The 18,923-nt window shown below is 41.3% G+C and overlaps 1 protein-coding gene and 1 long non-coding RNA gene across 11 annotated transcripts in view; one reads left to right on the forward strand and one right to left on the reverse strand.

Annotated features, from left to right (window-relative positions):
* LOC142828004 (uncharacterized) overlaps window positions 1–15,271 on the forward strand; it is a 34,218-nt gene extending 18,947 nt beyond the window's left edge. The window contains exons 2-3 of the long non-coding RNA XR_012902870.2: window positions 14,095–14,197; window positions 15,137–15,271. This is a non-coding gene — a long non-coding RNA (uncharacterized LOC142828004). The remainder of the gene's footprint in view (window positions 1–14,094; window positions 14,198–15,136) is intronic.
* BTBD9 (BTB domain containing 9) overlaps window positions 1–18,923 on the reverse strand; it is a 295,779-nt gene that overhangs the window by 135,983 nt on the left and 140,873 nt on the right. The window lies entirely within an intron of this gene.

The following is an 18,923-nucleotide window of genomic DNA, read 5'->3' on the forward strand; positions in this document are numbered from 1 at the left end:
GACAAACTAAGTCTGAATGATAAATACCACCAAAACCCAGCTATATTTACTAAGCAGATAGCCTCAAAAGCCTCCTATTAACACTGTTCAACTAGTTATACTGAAAAAGTTTGCTTTCATATAAGTAATTGTAAACAATCATGTAAACACTAGAGAGAGGGTTCTGAAATGTATGAGTGATGGTGTAATAATGCAACCATAATGAAAGCTTCACAAAGTTATCCATTTTAAGAAGGGAAATTAAATTATCTAAATTCTATTTAAATCATATTTTATACATCAAAACATTATCATCAAAGCATGTTGGGGGGGGTCCACCTGGAGAGGCAGAAGGCACGGAGGGAACCCCATTTAACAATTAATATTTTGGTGAGGGCAGAGGAAGGCTGTGCAACTCCCGAGTGCTACCAAGAATCAACTCTGTTGCACATCATCAGAATTGAAGTAGAGACATATGGCACTAACAATGTAAATTATGATGATTGAACGTTATAGTTCTTTTTGTATAGGACTTGAAAAGATGCACCTGTAATCCAAGATAACATGGTGGTGTTTCTGGTCCTTTAGTTCAACCAGTAAAGCTTCAAGAGGGGGATGAGGCAGAAATGGGCATAGAAAGTAGAATAATAGCAAAAGAGTGTGAGAAGAATAGCTTTAATGGAGGGGACCTAACATACAATTGTTTACATTTTATATATTTCATACTAGAAGATTTATCCAGCATTGCTCAGATCCTTAACTCAATTAATTTTTGTTTTTTGGAAAATAAATGTACATGCTTCATTTAAATAATTGCTCAGAGATGTGTCTGGGGATAAGGGGCTCACTATGCAGGCTGGCCCAGGGAGAGAGGACTACCTCAGCCTTCTCTCACCACAGCAGCTTGGGGCCAGGTGAGATAAGCATCTCCAAGGTCACTGCAGCTTTATCGGACACAGCCAGGGGAGGAGTGCATGTCCTGTGGCTGGGGCAGGTCTGGGCTCATCTGCCCCCTGCGCTCTCCAGCCAGAGTGAGGAACACAGCAAACTGTGCACTTTTCCCTCACTGCCTGATGCAAGGAATCAGCCACCAGTCTTATTCCCATGAGACTCGGGGAGGGGCACAGTACTGGGGCAATCCCAGTAGGGGAGGGCACTCCCAGCCAGCCCTTTCCACCTGCCTAGTGATTCTGTCTTTTTTCTGTATGTTTTCTGAGAAGCAAGCCCATTCCAGGCACATCCCATTTTCCTGGCACAACCAAACCCTTGCTTTAAGTTATGATAAGAGAAAGCTGCATACCAAATTTGGGGGTCCTAGCTCTCACTATTTAGAAGGAATTCTTGAACAAACAGACAGATGGACAGACAGACAAATTATTTCAAATATATAGTAGAAGATAGTTTAATTTTGATAAACTATAAGATAACTTTATCAAGATGTAGATGTCAAAAGATAAGATAGAAAGGCTACTGTAATTGCTTTGTTTCCAAGAATAAGAAACTGGAGGTGATGACACTGATCATCAGTTTGAACTTATTTTTAATTTAACTGATGAATGAATATTGAGTGATTGAATGTACTAGGGTTTTTTCCAATTAGCTATTTTTATAAGATTTTAATATTAAAGTTTTTATAAGCTGGCAGATATCATCTTCAGAACTTTCACCCCAATAAGACCATACTAGCTTCTTCAAAACTAGACTCATGTATTTGGATTTTTCATATTTTTGGAGATCACAGATATCAGTATTTGTGTACAAAACTACTTAAAGCAGAACTTTTTCAAGTTGGTGATACTAAAGATCTAAATCGAATCTGACTGGACCGAGTTATATAGCCCAAATGTAATGGGCATTCTAGGGACATCGTACCACTCTAAAACGGTGTGCAACATGAAGGTCAGCTATGGGGAGGGGGGGATTGGGAGGAGATTAAAATGCCGTGTCTAAGGGTATCTAAGATGTAAATCTGGCCCTGGTGGCACAGTTAATGAAGTTTGCAAACTATAAGGAACAAGGGTAATGCCAAGAAGTCTTACCCTATTGCAGCAGTTCCCAACCTTTTCCAGATGGAGACCCATTTTTACAATTCAGGAAGACTTGGTGACCCAAGGCAATTCAAAAAAGGGGGGGGAGGGAGGGCAGAGCAACCTGGGGAGACACTTGGTGACCCTTTGGAAATGTATTTGGTCCTGACCCATAGGTTGGGAAACCCTGCACTATTGGGTCAGTGAACCATCTCAGGGAGGACTGACCTTCCAGAACCTGTAAAGCCTGGTCTACTTTAGAAGTTTAGATCGAATTGAGCCACATAAGGTCAATTTTCTAAATGATGCATCCATACTACCAAGTCTGTCACATTGACCTTAAGGGTCACTGAAGTCGAAGCTGGTTACTCCTGGTTTCACGACAAGTAACGGTATTCCTGAGCTTGCATGGTTGAATTTATGGTAGTGTAGACACAGTGTAGAGAAATAAAAAAGCACGATCTCTGAACAACAGTCTCTTTATTGCTTGTACTACAGGGGGAGGTAGGGAGGGGATTACACACAAACATAGTAAATTCAGGGGCACCTTGTTGAGAGCAATGGGGAAGAGTCTCAAAATTGGCCAATCATAAAACTTTCTTCCAAAACCTCTCTGATTTGTGCTGTGCCACACTGTACTCTCCTTATTGCTCTGGTATTCAGCTGCTCAAAGCCTCTGGCTAGGTGCTCTGCCTTATCCCACCCCCCTGCCAGATAAGTTTCCCCCTTGCTCTCACAAAGATTATGGAGCACACAACAGGCTAACACCACAAACGGAATGTTGCCTTTGCTGAGGTCCAACCTACTCAGGAGACTCCTAAACTTACCCTTTAAACATCCAAAAGCACATTCCACCACCATTCTGCACTTGCTCAGCCTGTTGTTGAACTGTTCCTTGCTGGGGACCAGGCTGCCTGTGTACAGCTTCATGAGCCATGGGAGCAAGGGGTAGGCTGAGTTGCCAAGGATCACAACAGGCATTTCTATTTCTCTAATTCTGATTTTCCTGTCTCGGAAAAAAGTGCCACTCTACGTCTTTCAGAAGAGGCAGGAGTTCCTAATGTCATTCACCTTTCTCGACCATCCCATGTTGATGTCAGTGAAACAGCCCTTATGATCCACCAGTGCCTGCAGCACCACGAAGAAGTACCCTTTGTAGTTTATGTAATCCTTGGTAAGATGGGGGTGTACATTCTGTCTATCATCCCACCATAGTTAGGGAACTCCATCTCTGCAAAGCCAACCACTATGTTATTGTAGGCAGTCCATGGTATCTTGCTGAGAACTTTCAACTCAAATCCTAAATTTGAGATCCAAGAAATACACAGATCCCTTCATGCAGCCTTGCAGCTAACTTGAACCTGGTTTCCCTGACAACCACATTCCAAAAGGGCCTCACTTTGATAAGGCTGGTACCAAACAACCAAACAACCATGTGGGATTGTTTTTCATTGTCTGCTTTATTCCTAGAAAATAAGCTTGGATCCCAAAGATCGTGCCATAGCAATACCACCCCCACAGTAGACCCATTATATTTCCGGCCGACAAAATGACCATCAACATGCCTTTGTTTATGTTGGCTTATTTAGCTTGTTAGGAATAATTATTTGTATTAGTGATAACAAGTTTAATTGGCAATGGGCGGGGAGCCTGTGTAACCTTCACAGTTCATTGGCTTATGTGTACATCTCATTTCCACTGCTAGACCTATCAAATTACTTCCCCTCTACCCATCTGCTGCCTATATATTCTAATATATGTTTTGGTTAAGTTAGTGCTCACCAGGTTAACCCCTGATTGGTACTCTACCAACTCTGTGAACCAATAAATACTCTGCTTGTTTTCACCTGCACCCAGTGTGTCCGGAATTATTCCCTACAGTTATCCACGTTTCCCAGAGTCACCGTCCTCTGTATCAGAATGGTATTGATCACCTTGGTTATTTGTATAACAGCAGCCCCCACTGTAGATTTCCCCACTTCAAACTGATTTCCAACTGAATGGTAGCTGTCTGGTGTTGCAAGCTTCCAGAGGACTATTGCCATGTATGCCTCCATGGTCAGAGCAGGTCTTATTTGGGTATCCTGGCACCTGATGGCAGGGGAAAGCCATTCACAAAGTTCCAAGAAAGTAGCCTAGCTCATTCGGAAATTATGCAGCCACTGCTGATCATCCCATCTCTGCATCACAACGCGGTCCCACCAGTCTGTATTTGTCTCATACGCCAGAACCAGCATGCCACTGTGTCCCCTGGATTAACTGGCGGCTGTGCTTGCATCAGCGCCAGATCTTGCACGAGCAATGACTCCATGGCAAGCTGAGATTCATCTTCCTCCTTTTCCTGCTGGAGTGACATGTATAATCTCAAAGTATTGTGCCATTGGGCGCCCCACGGAAGATATCAGCATCACAGTGGTTTTCTAAAAACAGGATCCATGCTCATGCTGCTATGGTGTGCATGCAGGAAACCAGGGCAAGCCTTTTAGGCACAAAAAGACTACTTCCCATTGATCTCAAGCAAGGAGGGAGGAACTAGACGAGTGCACTATGGGAAACTGACGACACAAACACATAACCAACCCACTACACAGTTTTGGTCGCAGCAGGCTTCCAGAGCATTGATCAGAACGCAAAGCTACCCATGGTGCATTGGTCTCTGAGTCGACGGTCGGCTCCCTATTGGGGACATACTACTTTGAACTATACTGGAATCTTCTCCTCAGTGAGGACATGGACCTTCGACTTTGCAAAATCAAATGACCAGAAATCAACCATAATAGATTTGATCTTATCTCACAGTGTAGATATGGCCTAAGGCTGGCCACCTTGTGAAGAAGCATTAATAAACAAGCTACACTAGTTTGATTATATGTTTTCTTGAATTGATTTTTATGGGTTTTAATAAAATGTATTAAAGAGAAACTGAGTTACATCTCTTTTATGAGCAACATAGCTATTTAAGGGCCTAGGGTGACTGCTAGCTGATCAATCTAAAAGACAGACCACCTCCCTATAATTATTCATTATATATATCTATTCCCCTTTAAACCTTAGAGTTGTAACATCAGCAGTAAAATGGGGGCAAACACTGGTATTGCTTCGGCATAAATTCGAGTCCCCTGAGAACAGTGATTAAGACAACAATCTTAGATAGATAGGGTCAAATAGCTAGGATCAAAACGCATACCAACAAAAGGGCCCAATGAAGGATGCATAGGCAACCTTAATTGTGGCATTTACTCACTTTTGAGAGCTTGACTTTGCAATCCTAAAGTTTATTTTAATGTAGTTTTTTGGTACGTGATGTACATATAAGATACACAACCTAATGACCTAACAATCAAATACAGAATGATAACTTTATTTGTGCTTAACTTAAGGTTTATTTTAGGAGCTTCATTTATTTTTTGTTTATTTTAGTTGTTTTCTGCACTGAGGTTGGAAACAAAATGTGCCGAATAAGGACCAACTTTGTATCATAAAGAAGGTAATGATCAAAATGTGAATGCTACTTATTTCTAAATAGTTGTTAGGTATATGAGCTAGGTAGTCCTGCTAGTGGTATTCTTCCATAAACTGATCCATGTGGAAAAGGAAACTCAAAATTGGTTTGGACAGTTTTCAGAGCTGGGATCACAGCCAGCAGCCACCAATCTCAAGCTGATCAGCAGCATGGTGGTAGTAAGGGCAGTAGTACTGCAATTCCCGCCCCCTCTCCCAGCAAATAACTTTGGAATCCCTCCCAGAAATCCTTTTTGGGTCAATACCCTTACAATTACAATACCATGAAATTTCAGACTTAAATTGCTGAAATCATGAAAATTTATTATTTTTAATATTCTAGGATTATGAAACTGACCAAACTGGACCATGAATTTGGTAGGGCCCTATATGCTTGTGTATTAGAGTCGTGTAAACTCAGGCATAAATTTTTTATTTTATGAGACAAGAATGGTAAAGAATGGATCATGCAGCCAAAAACCTGGAGCCAAACTGAAGTTTAATGACACATCTCTCTCTTTCCAAGCAATGACAGACACAAACAAGGAGTACAGACACTAAAACACTAGAGGCAGTCTTCCCAATGAAATTAGAAACTGTTGACCGTCCTGTGAGAAATACAGCACTCTCATACAACACATATTTTCTATAAAGCTTCCTGTGATTTATGGGGGAAAAGAATCATAGTTCAAGGGCTATGTTAGTTCTCCAGCCAAATGACACCCCAATCCACACCCTACTACAAATACGAAGAAAAATACTTCTTTATAGAATGAAACCTTTTATCAATGTTGTGTTAAACAGATGTTTCTGTAGTCAAGGGAACTACTGAAACATTACATTTTTGCCATTTGACAAAACATTTAATTTTGGAGTTTGATCCTCTTTGAGAATAATGGATACTTCCAGCTAGCTATAGGTTATAATGGTTTCACTTGTATTTTTGTCATACTTCTCTAGTCATACTCCATTTTGCCCACCAACTCCCATGGCATTGCTGTCATGGAGGTTTGCTATTAAAACTTTCCTTTTCATGTTAATATGAATATAATAAATATGCTATTTACAATAACTGTATGGAACAATTAAAATAGTCTGCTGGCCATTTGGTAGAATATCATAAACAACTGAATGGGCTACACGTCAGCTATAGAAGCACAATCCCCTCAATTTTTACCTCTCACCAAAAAATTAGCTAATCCACAGCAACTACCACAAAGACACATTTCCCTTGTACACTTCATTGGAGATACAAATGCTTCTGATATTTTTCTGAACAAGTGAACTGCATCTTACTTCTGCTGTTTTCGTTTGCATAGCTGACACATTTGATTCACATAACAGCTGCTGTTGAGTATGCCATAGATTCATTTAGGTGTGGATAACCTGAAGGACTTCTAAATCCACAGCTCAGTGAGCTGCCTCAGAACAGTACTTGGGACATATGTGCCAAAGCACAACTATGTATCTATTGTAGATCCCCTTTAAGCCTTAGAGTTGTAACATCAGCAGTTAAATGGGGACAAACACTGGCATTGCTTAGGCACAAATTCTAATCCCATAAGAACAGTGATTAAGACAACAATCTGAAAAGTAGAGGAGTGAACGAGGAATGTCTTGTAGCAATATCCCTTTCTGACTTACTACCTAGTGCACAGAGAGCAGCTAAAAGATTGTTTGCCTTTGACAAAGTGGGTTAATGCCAAAGAAAAATAAATTAGATACATATAAAAATAAATTCATTCAAGCCAATATTGAGATTCCTTTTCTGTGCAGATCAGTTTATGGAAGAATACCACTAGCAGGACTCCCAAGCTCACCTAACAACTACTTAGAAACAAGTAGCATTCACATTCTGATCATTACCATCCTTATCATACAAAGCTGTTCCTGCTTCAGAGATGCTCTTCAGCTTATAAAATGTACAGCCGAGCAGACAAGGGCATTAAAAGGTCATTGTGTGTTTGTTTCTCACTAGAAAAGGAAACAGTGTCATTCACAATCACCTATGCTTCTTTTTCTTGGCAACTCTATCAAATGCACAATCTCTCAAACCCACACAGCTGAACCAACAGACTAATGGCAAAAAGATAAAAGAATGAGAAGGAAGAGATGAAGTCTTGCTAGCCTTAAACATGCAAAATGGGCACATTATGCCTTAAAGAAGGGATGAAGCCAGAACAAATGTGAAAAAGGGTCCCACAATTTTGCACAGGAGCAACTATACTTGGAAGGGAAAATCTCCTTAAAAATTGATTCCATTTTATCTGACTGAGAACCCCTGCTCCAAAGATATGAAAAGACTCATAATGGCCGTGAACCACATGAAATGCTTACACAAAACCATTTAACACTAGCAGGCAAAACATATCTAAACTTGTAAACCTTGAACAGGAGCACATTTATTTTAATAGATGCAGCTGATTCAGACACAAACAGCAGTGTAATGGGTGGTTTCATTAATGCAGACCTCTTAGTAGATTCATTACTAAGTTTACCCCAACCCTTCATATTGCTGTTTTGCGTGAATCAGTTGAGGAAATGAAAACACTGATGCAGTTGTGTGATGGATACAAACGTTATGTATAATAGCCGCACAAGCAACTACACACTATGGCTACATCTACACTGCAGGCTTCTTGCGCAAGAACCTTTTTCCACGCTGCATGGACATCCTTGTGCAAGAAAGCTCTGATTGCCATTAACAGAATGGCCATCAGAGCACCTGTGCTTTTTCCGATAGAAAAAAGAGGAATAACTCTTGCGCAAAAAGCCCACTCTTCTTTCGATGTACTGTAAATTTTCTTGCGCAAAAATGCACTTCTAGTGTGGATGCGCCGCGAGTTTTTGCGCAAAAACTCTGCAATGTAGACATATCCTTTGAACTGTCTACTGTGCAACTGATATGGAAATATTTAAACAACTGAGCATTTGTATACAGGCTGCTCCTGACTTGCGACACGATTGGTTATTGGGATAACGTTGCAAGTCGCAGGCATCGTATCTCGAGCCTGCATTTATGACAGGCATTGTGCACTGTTGTAAATGCGGGGCCGAGAATGTAAGTCGGGGGATTTCGGCCCCTTCCGCACTTACAGAAAAGGTTGTAAGTGCGGGGGGTCGTAAATTGGGTTGTTGTAAAGCGGGGGCCTCCTGTACACAGAAGCAATATCACGGGACAGACAGTGGCATAACTTGATGGTGAGTTTTCCATTTCCAAATCAGAATGATAAGCTTGCACAGAAGTAAAAAATTTAAAATTATTCTTCATTTCTAACTTCAGATTAATTTTCTAAATAAAAAAAAATAATAAACCTGCCAAATATAAGAGATAAGCCCAAACCACGCAATTTCCTCAGATCTGAACTTTCAAATTGTGTGAGAGAATATATGCATTGACATTCAAATACTCAAATCTGAACCTGTCTCTGGCTGCAGGTGAGATCCCCAAATGGAATGAGCCTGTTCTGATAGCCTTTGGATGTTGTCCAAAGAAACAGAAGTTCTGTAACATCAGCTGATTTCACATGACTTCTGCCATTTAGGTGCAGAAATCTTGTAAGAGTGGCTAATGAGATTCTGATGCCATGAAATCTGTACTTGAATCCCAGTCCTGGTTCAGCACTGTTTAAAGCTAATTCCTCACATAAAACCTCCATTACAGGATGCAATCTGACTCATATGCATGGAGAAGATTATATATAAATAGAAAGTTTTATGTGTGTACCAGCACAAAATTCATGCACAAAAAGCCTATGCACACTACAAATAAAACTGATGCATAAGACGTTTATGGCATATAGCACATAAAATGTCTTTGCTCATAACAGCTGGCACATAAATTTTCCGTTATGACAAACAATGACATAAATGACCTAAAATTCATGCATTAAAGACCTTCTAGGTGTCTACAAGTTGCACCAGATCTACTGAGGAAATCTCTCTCCACTAAATATTGTTTAGTTAGATATTTTTAAGGTATCAGCCAAAATGAAAGGCTAGATTGCCAAGGACATGTTTCAACTAGAGTCAAATTTTAGAAAATCCTATCCAAATTATGAAAGTAATTCTACAACAAATTCAAAGAGTACAAAATTTAACAGTGTATGAAGTTTTCACAATGATTGGCCATCTACAATTGGGATAGCGAAGGGGTGTGGAGACAGAGAGGACCCAATCAACCAAAATACCCCAAGCACTTCCTAAAAGAACCAAACTTCTTCCAACCCACCCACCCCCAAAACAAAAAAACCACCTCCCCCCCCCAAAAAAAACCCAACCAAATCACCAACCCAAGAGTCTGTGCCCTATTTTAAAGTCCAGTTTTGAATACAATCTTAATGATGAAACTGGGTATTGGATCCCATAAAATTAGATGTTATTTCATACTGGCCTGAATTATGACTGCAAAAGACTCAGATTATAGCAAATTATATTGAGCAAACAATAATATCTCAGGAAACTGTACCATACAGTTAAGTGTCTACAGTTATCTACTATACAAACCAAAGATGGGTCAAGTCTTACAATGGACTTGAAATTTTAAAAAGGCTCAGCAAAACTCATGCTATAAAGTCACACATTAAACTTACAAAACTTAGAATTTAGGAAGAATATTTGAAAATGAAGTCCATGCTCTTGAATTGCTAGAATAATCGAATTTCCAGTAAGTACCACACATATTTTAGCACTATAAACTTTTTAAAATGTCCTTTATTTATTGTATGAACTGTAGAGGTAGACATGTTGGCCCCAGAATTAACCATGTGGATGAGGTAATATCATTTATTGCAGGAGTGGGAATCTTTTTTGGGTCAGGGGCTACTAACCCACTGAAAAATCAGTTGGAGGCCGCACACAAGTGAGAAGCACAAAAAACCCACACCCTTACTGAGAAAGAGAAAGAAAGACACCCCACACATTCCCCTTGCATACCAGAGTGTAGGGAGGCCCAGGCTAGTAGATTTTGTGTTCTCCAGTCCTGCTGTGGGACAGGGCAGGAGGGAGGGGGTTGGAGTGCCAGCATGGGCTCCCTAGTGCTGGGGGAGGGGAGGGCCAAGAGCCTTGGAGGCAGGATCCAGGCAAGCTGGGGGCCGCATCCAGCCCCTCAGCATGAGGTTCCCCCCTATGGTTTACTGGACCAACTTCTGTTGGTGAGAGAGAGCTAAGGAAGAGCTCTGTGCAGCTCAAAAGCTAGTCTCTCTCACTAACAGAAGCTGGTCTAAAAAATATTACCTCACTCAGCTTGTCTCTTTACAGAGTTGAATGAGCTATATAATTGTTCATAGAGTATGTTGCTTACTTATTTTCTCATTTTATAAAGAACTCTTATGTCCAGAGCTCTGTATTTTATTATCCTTCCCCACAATTGTGTATGCTAAGAAAACAAAATCAGTAACTGAGTGCTTGTGTACACACACACAAAATTGGCTATAATTAATTTTGGTTTTGCTTTCATCTTTTACCAGAGCCTTATTTTCCCCAAGTTATTTTTATAAATGTAACAAAAATATTTAAAAAGCACAAAATCCTCCTTTTCTATTGGCTACAGTATAAATCTCTGTGATGCTATATAGTTTAATTCTTTATTGTTTGTTTCTATTTTGTATGGCTATTTTTAAAAGATTGAATTAAAGTCTTCAACTCCTCCAATAACTGACAAGAAGTGGCCTGCTTAAATGGCCATTATTTCTTAATAATTAAAAAAAGACCCAATTCTGTAAATGAATATGCTCTTACGCACTTAGAGAGCCCCATAGAAGTCAACAGGTTTCCATCAAAGCACAAAAGGTTTATCTGCACGGATCTGATTGGATTTTAGTTTACAAAGATGTCAGAAGAAGAACAGCGATCACCTTTGTGTTTGTACAGAACCCAGTATAATCACTCCCAAATCTTGAATAGGCCTTTGGGAGTGACCCGAATAAATAATGAAAAAGTAATAATGAAAGCATATGGGCATAAAAATTGTTACAATGTATTGGTCAGGTCTCAAAGGCGCCAGAGTAGAGGTTCAAACTGTATTAGATCAGACCAATGGTAAAACAAGAAGTTTCAGACAGAAGCTAGTGATATGTGCATCAGAAAAAACTTAACCCTCTGAAGGGCAATCTTGAAGTATGCAGGACATAAGGGACATTCTTTCCATTGGTGGGCAGTTTGTGACTGTCTTATATGCTGAAGAATGGAGGTTTATATCTATTAAAGTTAACGCACAGAGGGGTTTCATTCACTTAATAGTGGACCTGTTGTGATGAGGGGCTGATAATGATTTTTTAAAACTTAGAGCATGAAATTTGATAGCTAATATCTTGAGAGAATGTAATCATGTCGTTTGTTTATAAACTGGCTTCTTTTATTGTGATCAGATTGGCTTTTAGCAGCTGTGTGCAACAAATACATAAGTTTTGCACAGCTCTCTTTTAAAAAAGATCTTTTCACATTTGCAAATGAAAGCTCACAGCAACATGGAACCACTAAGGAACCTCTTCAGACCATGGCACTGCAGGTTCAGTCTTATTGACACAAACAGGATGTGAAAATAAATTTTGTCCAGAAGTGTGGCAGTAATAATACTGCATTCTGTTTCTTGGAAGAGACCAGGAAGCATAAACACAATTTCAGTGAGATTTCCTAGACCAAAAGAATTGTGTTAAAGACAACATCCCCATATTCAAGAACTTATTTACAAGCCAAAATTGTGAAATTTTCACTCACAGAAGATGTTTATAATGCAAGTGCTTATGGTATGTTTCCACCAGTAATTACACTGATTACTCTGTAAGACGAACTATTAAGAGTCTGACTGAAGTGTTTCTTGCTTCTAAATTGCCTGCAACTAATTCATTGAGGGCACATCTACACAAAAGCTTTCTTCCTAAATAACTCTGTGATGGTCTACACAGAAAGCCCACTATTTCAAAATAATATCGAAATAACAGGAGTCTTATTCCAGATTGTGTAACCCTCATTCTACAAGGAATAATACCTATTCCAAAATAGCTATTTTGAAACAGGGCATGTATAGACAAGGCAGCTGGAGTTATTTCAAAATAAGTGGCCTCCAGGAAATCCCACAGGTGCCCCGCTGGCTGCTGTTCACACTCATCAGAACTCTATAGCTTCCCTTCCCCTGCAGCCCTTAGAGCTGTAAGCAGAGGGGAAAGGGTTTGTGGCACGAAGCAGGCCCACCTCATATTGTGCCACACAGCAGGACCCTGCACAGCCTTCCCTGCTGCCACGACCTAGCCCACTGCTCCAGCTGAGTCCCCCGCAGCTGCAAGCAAGCTCCCAGGACCCTGCCCAGGGCCAAAAGAGGAGGGTACCATCTTGGACTGGTGCGGACATCCCAGGTCTCCTTGAGATCTGGGATGAGCAGGAGAAACAGTGGGATCTCTGCACCAGACACAGGAATACGGATATCTATGGCTGGAAGGCTGAAAGTCTGGGCCACAAGGGCCCAGGAGCAGGTGCACATGAAAGTCAAAGAATTGTGCCAGGCCTACATGAAGGCCAGGGAGCACAGATCCCGGTCAGGAGTGGCACCCCAGACATGCCCCTACTACGGGCAGCTCCATCACATCCTGGGGTGGGCAGTCCCATGCTATCCTCATTGTGGAATCTGGGCTGGAGACACCCATTGTTGCCCTACCGGGGGGGCAGAAACAGTGTAGAGAAGGAGGAGCCGAATGAGGCCAGGACCAGCTCCATGCCAGCCAGTCAGGATGTCATGCTCACCATGCAGCCAATATCCCCCTCCCAGGATGTCTCCCAGGCATCATCTGAAGCCGGGGAAGGCCCCTCTGATGAGTGCTATTCCTTTCCCTGGATACGCTTCGGTAGAGGTAGCAAGGAGCAAGAGGCCGCTACATATCTTGCTTGGCCTTCTCAGCCTGTGCAAATGGAGCACAAGTCCGGGGTACACAGCCCCAGGAGGCTACAACAGAGGACCCTTATGCACTGCCTCACAGAGTGTCTGGAGAGCCCTGCCTTATTCCCCACACAGAGATGGGACACCCTCCCCTCCCACCACAAGCCACCACTAGAAGCAGACTGGGGACATGGAGACACCCTCCCCCCACCACACACACACACTCAGAAGTGCCACACACAGCACAAGGGCATGCCTGCACCCTCAGGGCAGCATCTGCTCCCAGGGACAGCACGATGAGGCGGAGGAGCATCTGCCGCTCACACACACCTCCCCCCAACACACCACCCCTCTCTCCTCCAGTGGACAGGGATACAAGTCCTCTCCCTATGGGATTCTGCCACTGCTGTAGCCGGCATGTGTGCGGCATGGAGGGAAGCCCAGCCCCCTCGTGGCCCCCCCGATGCCTGCAGACTCCTAGTTTTGCTAGCACCTTCCCATGCCTGCTTGACCCCAGGACGTGGAGGTAGTGAGGCTCCCCCCTTGGACATCTGTGCCCCTTCAGGAAAGGGCCCACTGTCTAGGCCTCAGGTGGCCTTGCTCAAAGTACATCACTTTCTTCTGACCTGAGGCTTTTCGGTCTCAGCTCAAAGACAAGGGCTAGGCTTTTTGCACCGTGTCTCCTGGGATGACTGCCCTTCTCTTTGTTCTCCACAGCTGGACTCCCATGCAATCCTCCTGACCGGTGCTGGAGAGCAGACGAGGCCGTCCAGAGGGAGCATATCGCTGCCCTGAGAGCCCTGCAGTGCTCCATGGACAGGTAGGACCGGACACTGAAGGAGGACCTCCAGCTGCACCACGACACCTGGCGGGAGCTGCTGCAGCAGTGCCAATCCATCTGTGCGGCATTCCACACAGTCCACGATCGCCTGGTGGCCGCTCCTGCACCAGCTCCCACCCCTCTAGCTGAGGCTGCACACAAGACAGTGGCACCATCTGACACAGGCACCACTCCCAGCCCCAGCCTTGAGCCTCTCCACCCCCATTCCTCTCCCTTCCACTTTTCTTCTCCCTCCTCCCAGGTTCTTTCCACAGTCCCTCCCCAGTTACATTTACTCCAATAAAAAAAAAGGCTACTGTTTCCAGATCAAAAGTGTAGTTTATTGTCTGCGCAGGGGGGCCCCCATGAAACCTACTCAAGACCCTCTTGGAGCCCCAGATCTTTGTTTGAGAACCACTGGTTTAGGGAAAGATTTACAGAGGAATCAAATATACTTGGAAGTAAGCCAACCTATCTTTCCAGAAGTCCTTCCAAATATATAAAATAAAATAAAATATCAATTAATTCTTTCTAGAGCTTTAAATTTCTGTGCCCTATAAAAGAAATTTAGCATTATATCAATTAGCAAAATCATTGGAGATCTATCTATAGTTTTTACTATTGTCTATTCCATTTACCAAGTAAGTATATATTAGTCTGCATTACTTTTCTGTACTTTCCAGTATATTCGAGAACTAGTTGCTAATTAGCGCAGTTCAGAAAAAAGCAGCACACAAATGACAAAAGGAATGAATTATTTAGGAAGTTATTCATCAGATACAGACAGTGCATTAGATTCAACCTTGAAAAGACCAGTTATTTTTAAATCAAATTGTATTTTAGTGGAAATTATAAAGATGGCATGGCAAAAGAGCACAATAAATTCACATGAACAGTAGATTATATTAACCTATAAACAAACATTTCTTGTTACTTCAGCAAGAGAAGCTCGTTCTCAACCAGAAAGATGACTGAAGAGGAAGGTGGCTGCATCTTAGAAGCTCATCAAGAACCTTAAAAAACCCTCCCAACATTCAACTCCTGGAAATCAAGTTGTGTGTATTCGGATTGCCAACTTTCTAATTGTACTAAATGAAACACTCTTGTCCTGTCCCACTCCCACTTCCCTGAGACTCCACATCTGCTCATTTCGTCCCCTCTCCCTCTGTTGTTCGCTTTCCTCCACCCTCCCTTATTTGCCCATTTTCACTGGGCTGGGACAAGGGGCTGAGGTACAGGAGGGGTACAGCTGGGGCTGTGGGTTCTGGGAGTGGGACTGAGGAGTTCAGAGTGTGGGAGGGGGCTCCGGGCTGAAGCAGAGGGTTGGGGCAAGGGAAGGGGGTACGGGCTCTGTCCTGGGGGTATGAGCTCTGAGGTGGGACCAGGGATGAGGAACTTGGGGTGCAAAAGCTTTCAGCCTGGGGGTAAAAGCATTTGAATGTAGGAGGGAGCGCAGGGCTGGGGGGTGGAACATGGGAGATGTGGGGTGCAGGCACTGGGAGGAATTTTGTGTTAGGAGGGGACTCAGGGATGGGATAGGGGATTGGGGATTTGGGCTTTCCATGGTGCTTACCTCAGGTGGCTCTCCACGATCACTAACATGTCTCTCAGATCGCAGTTGGAGGCGCAGCTATGACTCCTGGCCAATGGAAGCTGCAAAACATGCAGGGTGGAGTCCCCCTGACCATCCGTCTGTCTAGGAGCCAAGGGAAATGTCACCACTTCTGGGGAGCGGTGTGGAGCCAGGTAAAAGCCTGCTAGTCCCACGCCAACAAGCCTTTTAATGGTCCAGTCAGCAATGCTGACTGGAGCCACCAGGGACCCTTTTCAACACCAGACACCTGGCAACCCAAATATATGTATACTTTAAAGTACTCTTCAGAGCACATATTCAGGAAAAACAATTACTTAAAGGACCCTTGTCCCTGCTATTTACTTCTCTCAACTCAAACATATACAAAACCACGTTTATCAGCTACCGTTCATCACATTGCTCTTACTGACTGGACAGTCAGGAAAAATCTATGTTGACGAATCTACAACAGGAATAATTGGCAACACCTCACCAACTTAATGGATTATAGTGGGTATTAGTATACTAAGTGGTTAGTGTTTTGTGCATGGCATATGAAAGAATTTTCTTTTGCTAAAATTCAACTCTGTGTATATAAAATATTCTAGTACTATGACCATGACAACAGCAGGTAGACAGGTAACTGACTCAAGTTAGGAAGCCCCTAGTATTATAATTTGTTAGTATTACTGTTACACCTAGATATCAGATTGTAATTGGATCTTATGTTGTCGAAAGTGTTGTATTCATAGCAACAGACAACCCCTATCTTGAGGAGCTACTAATCTAAATAGCCAAAACCAGCAAGGGATGCCTTATACATAGGACAATTTATCTAATATCTCAGTTCATCAAATGGCATATTGGAAGTTCATGCAAAAACTAGGAATTAAACCCAGATCTCCCGAGTCCTAAAGCAGGGTTTTAATTATAAATCATCTACAAGTGACACCAATGTTATACCAACTTCACATGGCAAAATCTTCTAAGAAAACATTTTTATTGTAATGCCATCCAGATTCACTTTGTTGTGAAGGAAGGCAGAAATCAAAAGAAGTATTAATTACTGGAAACAGGGGGAAAGGATTTTTGACCAGAACACTCCTGTCTGGTATGTAATAGGAAATAAATACATTTATTACTTTTCTAATCTTTCCATTATTTGTTCACCTGCACAATAATTACACTTAGGTCATCCTATTTCAAATGTAGATTAACATCATTCAGTCATTATCTAAATAAATTGGTATTTGAGAATTAGCCAAACAGTTTCATTCTGGTAAAAACATGTACTATGAATGAGAACAGCAGAAGTTCTTAGGTTTTTATCAACATTATAGAAATTAATGGAATATATATTTTTGGAAGTCAGTTTGCCCTTGTCCGTGTCCCTGGTTGGAATCTCTTATTTTTTAAACTAATCACAAACTTCTATTGGGTACAAATCTGTTGTTGGCCACAACTCAGGTGAAGCAAGATTGAGCATCTTTATCCATAGATGTAATAGACCATCAGTGAAATAAATTAAAATTTCAAATGTAATGCCACATTAACGTAACCACCTTCAAACATTTAACAAAAAGCTTTTACTAACTCTGATAATGTATGCAACTCAATCCCTACAAGCCCATCTGTTACCAAACTTATTTAGGAAAGAGAGCCGAATGAATGAATTCCCCTTTCACTCTGTCTCTAGGCATTAAACAACAGAATTTCTGTGTGATAGTGTCCCTGTACATCAAAAAAGCTCATTTCCATTGGAAGACTAAGAAGTCTGACATTTCACTGAATTTACAATATAACCTTGTTCCCTGTAAAAGCTGCTGGCTTAAAGAATGTCACAAATTATCGTGCACATTATCAAAACAAATGTCCTTTGGGAAAAATGCAATATTTTGTCATTCTACCCATGGTTCCCAAATATGTTAGTACTGTGGTTCCCTAACAGTTATTTTTAATTTGCTGGCTCCCCGCAACTAAATGCTGTTTTGTTTGTTTATTCGTACCAACTTATGACAATAGATTCAAGAGTTTCAGACCCAGAATTTGGACAGTTTTGCAACTTTATGCAACCACAGACATTTTGTTTAATTATATAACACAAACATATTCTAAGTTTTTTAAACTATAATTTGAAAATAAGGATTTTTGGCATGTTCAGACACAGACAAAGATTTTTGTGAGAAGAATGTCATGTTTCAAGTTGCATAGTTGCACAATGTTAGGTTTTTTCCCCAAGTTTAAATATGTCATGTTTATAGTTCGCCAAAATCACTGCTGAAAAGCAAGACTCAAATAACTGGAAGTAAATGGATGCAGCACATTTATCATATCATCACACTTGTACTCTTCTTTAACAGAAATCTAGCATTTTCAGTTTGCTAGATTTGAAAAATTGGTCTTCAGCATATGATCAATCAACAATTCAACAAGATTTTCTTGAGCCAAAGTACTTAGATTTGGAAGCCAATCGGTATTTGCAACAAGGAATCTGATGACACTTTAAAGACATTTTTTAGGTCCTAATAATTTTTTAAGTCTTTAAAGTGCCACCAGAACTCTTGTTTTTGCTGAAACAGACCAACACAGCTATCTATCTGAAACCAATTAGTATCTAGAAAATTTTGTTCAACTCCAAAAAAATAATTATCAACATAGGAATACGATCCTGACAAATGAGTTAATATTTGGTCTTTCACAACATTTCTCACTTTCACTCTGTTATTTTAAAGAAGCTGATTACTGGAAATATCTCAGTAATTCCCTTTTCAGTGTGGCACTTCCAAAGCCAAAGCTTCTTCATTCATCCCCCAATTCTCTCTTTCGAAGCTAGTATATTTTACATTGACGTTTTATCTTGAAGTTTTACATTAAGCACATTCAATATGCTAAGTGTGTCCCCTAGGTAAGCTAAGCTAAGCTAACATACAAAGAAGTCCACATTCTATATATAATTTGCAAGATTCATTTCCTCAAGGAGTAAATTCTGATTTCATTGTGCAATTCAAAGGTGCACTGAAACACTTTCCTACTAGATAACTGCCTGACTTCAATGAAAAACAGAAGCTAAGTTTGGTCAGAGTCCATCTGATTATACATCATGCTAAAACCATATATTTTCACTGCTTGAATTATTATAAAACTAACAATTTT

The sequence above is a fragment of the Pelodiscus sinensis genome, chromosome 3, assembly GCF_052426305.1.
Source record: "Pelodiscus sinensis isolate ZL-2025 chromosome 3, ASM5242630v1, whole genome shotgun sequence".
NCBI classification, from domain to species: domain Eukaryota; kingdom Metazoa; phylum Chordata; order Testudines; family Trionychidae; genus Pelodiscus; species Pelodiscus sinensis.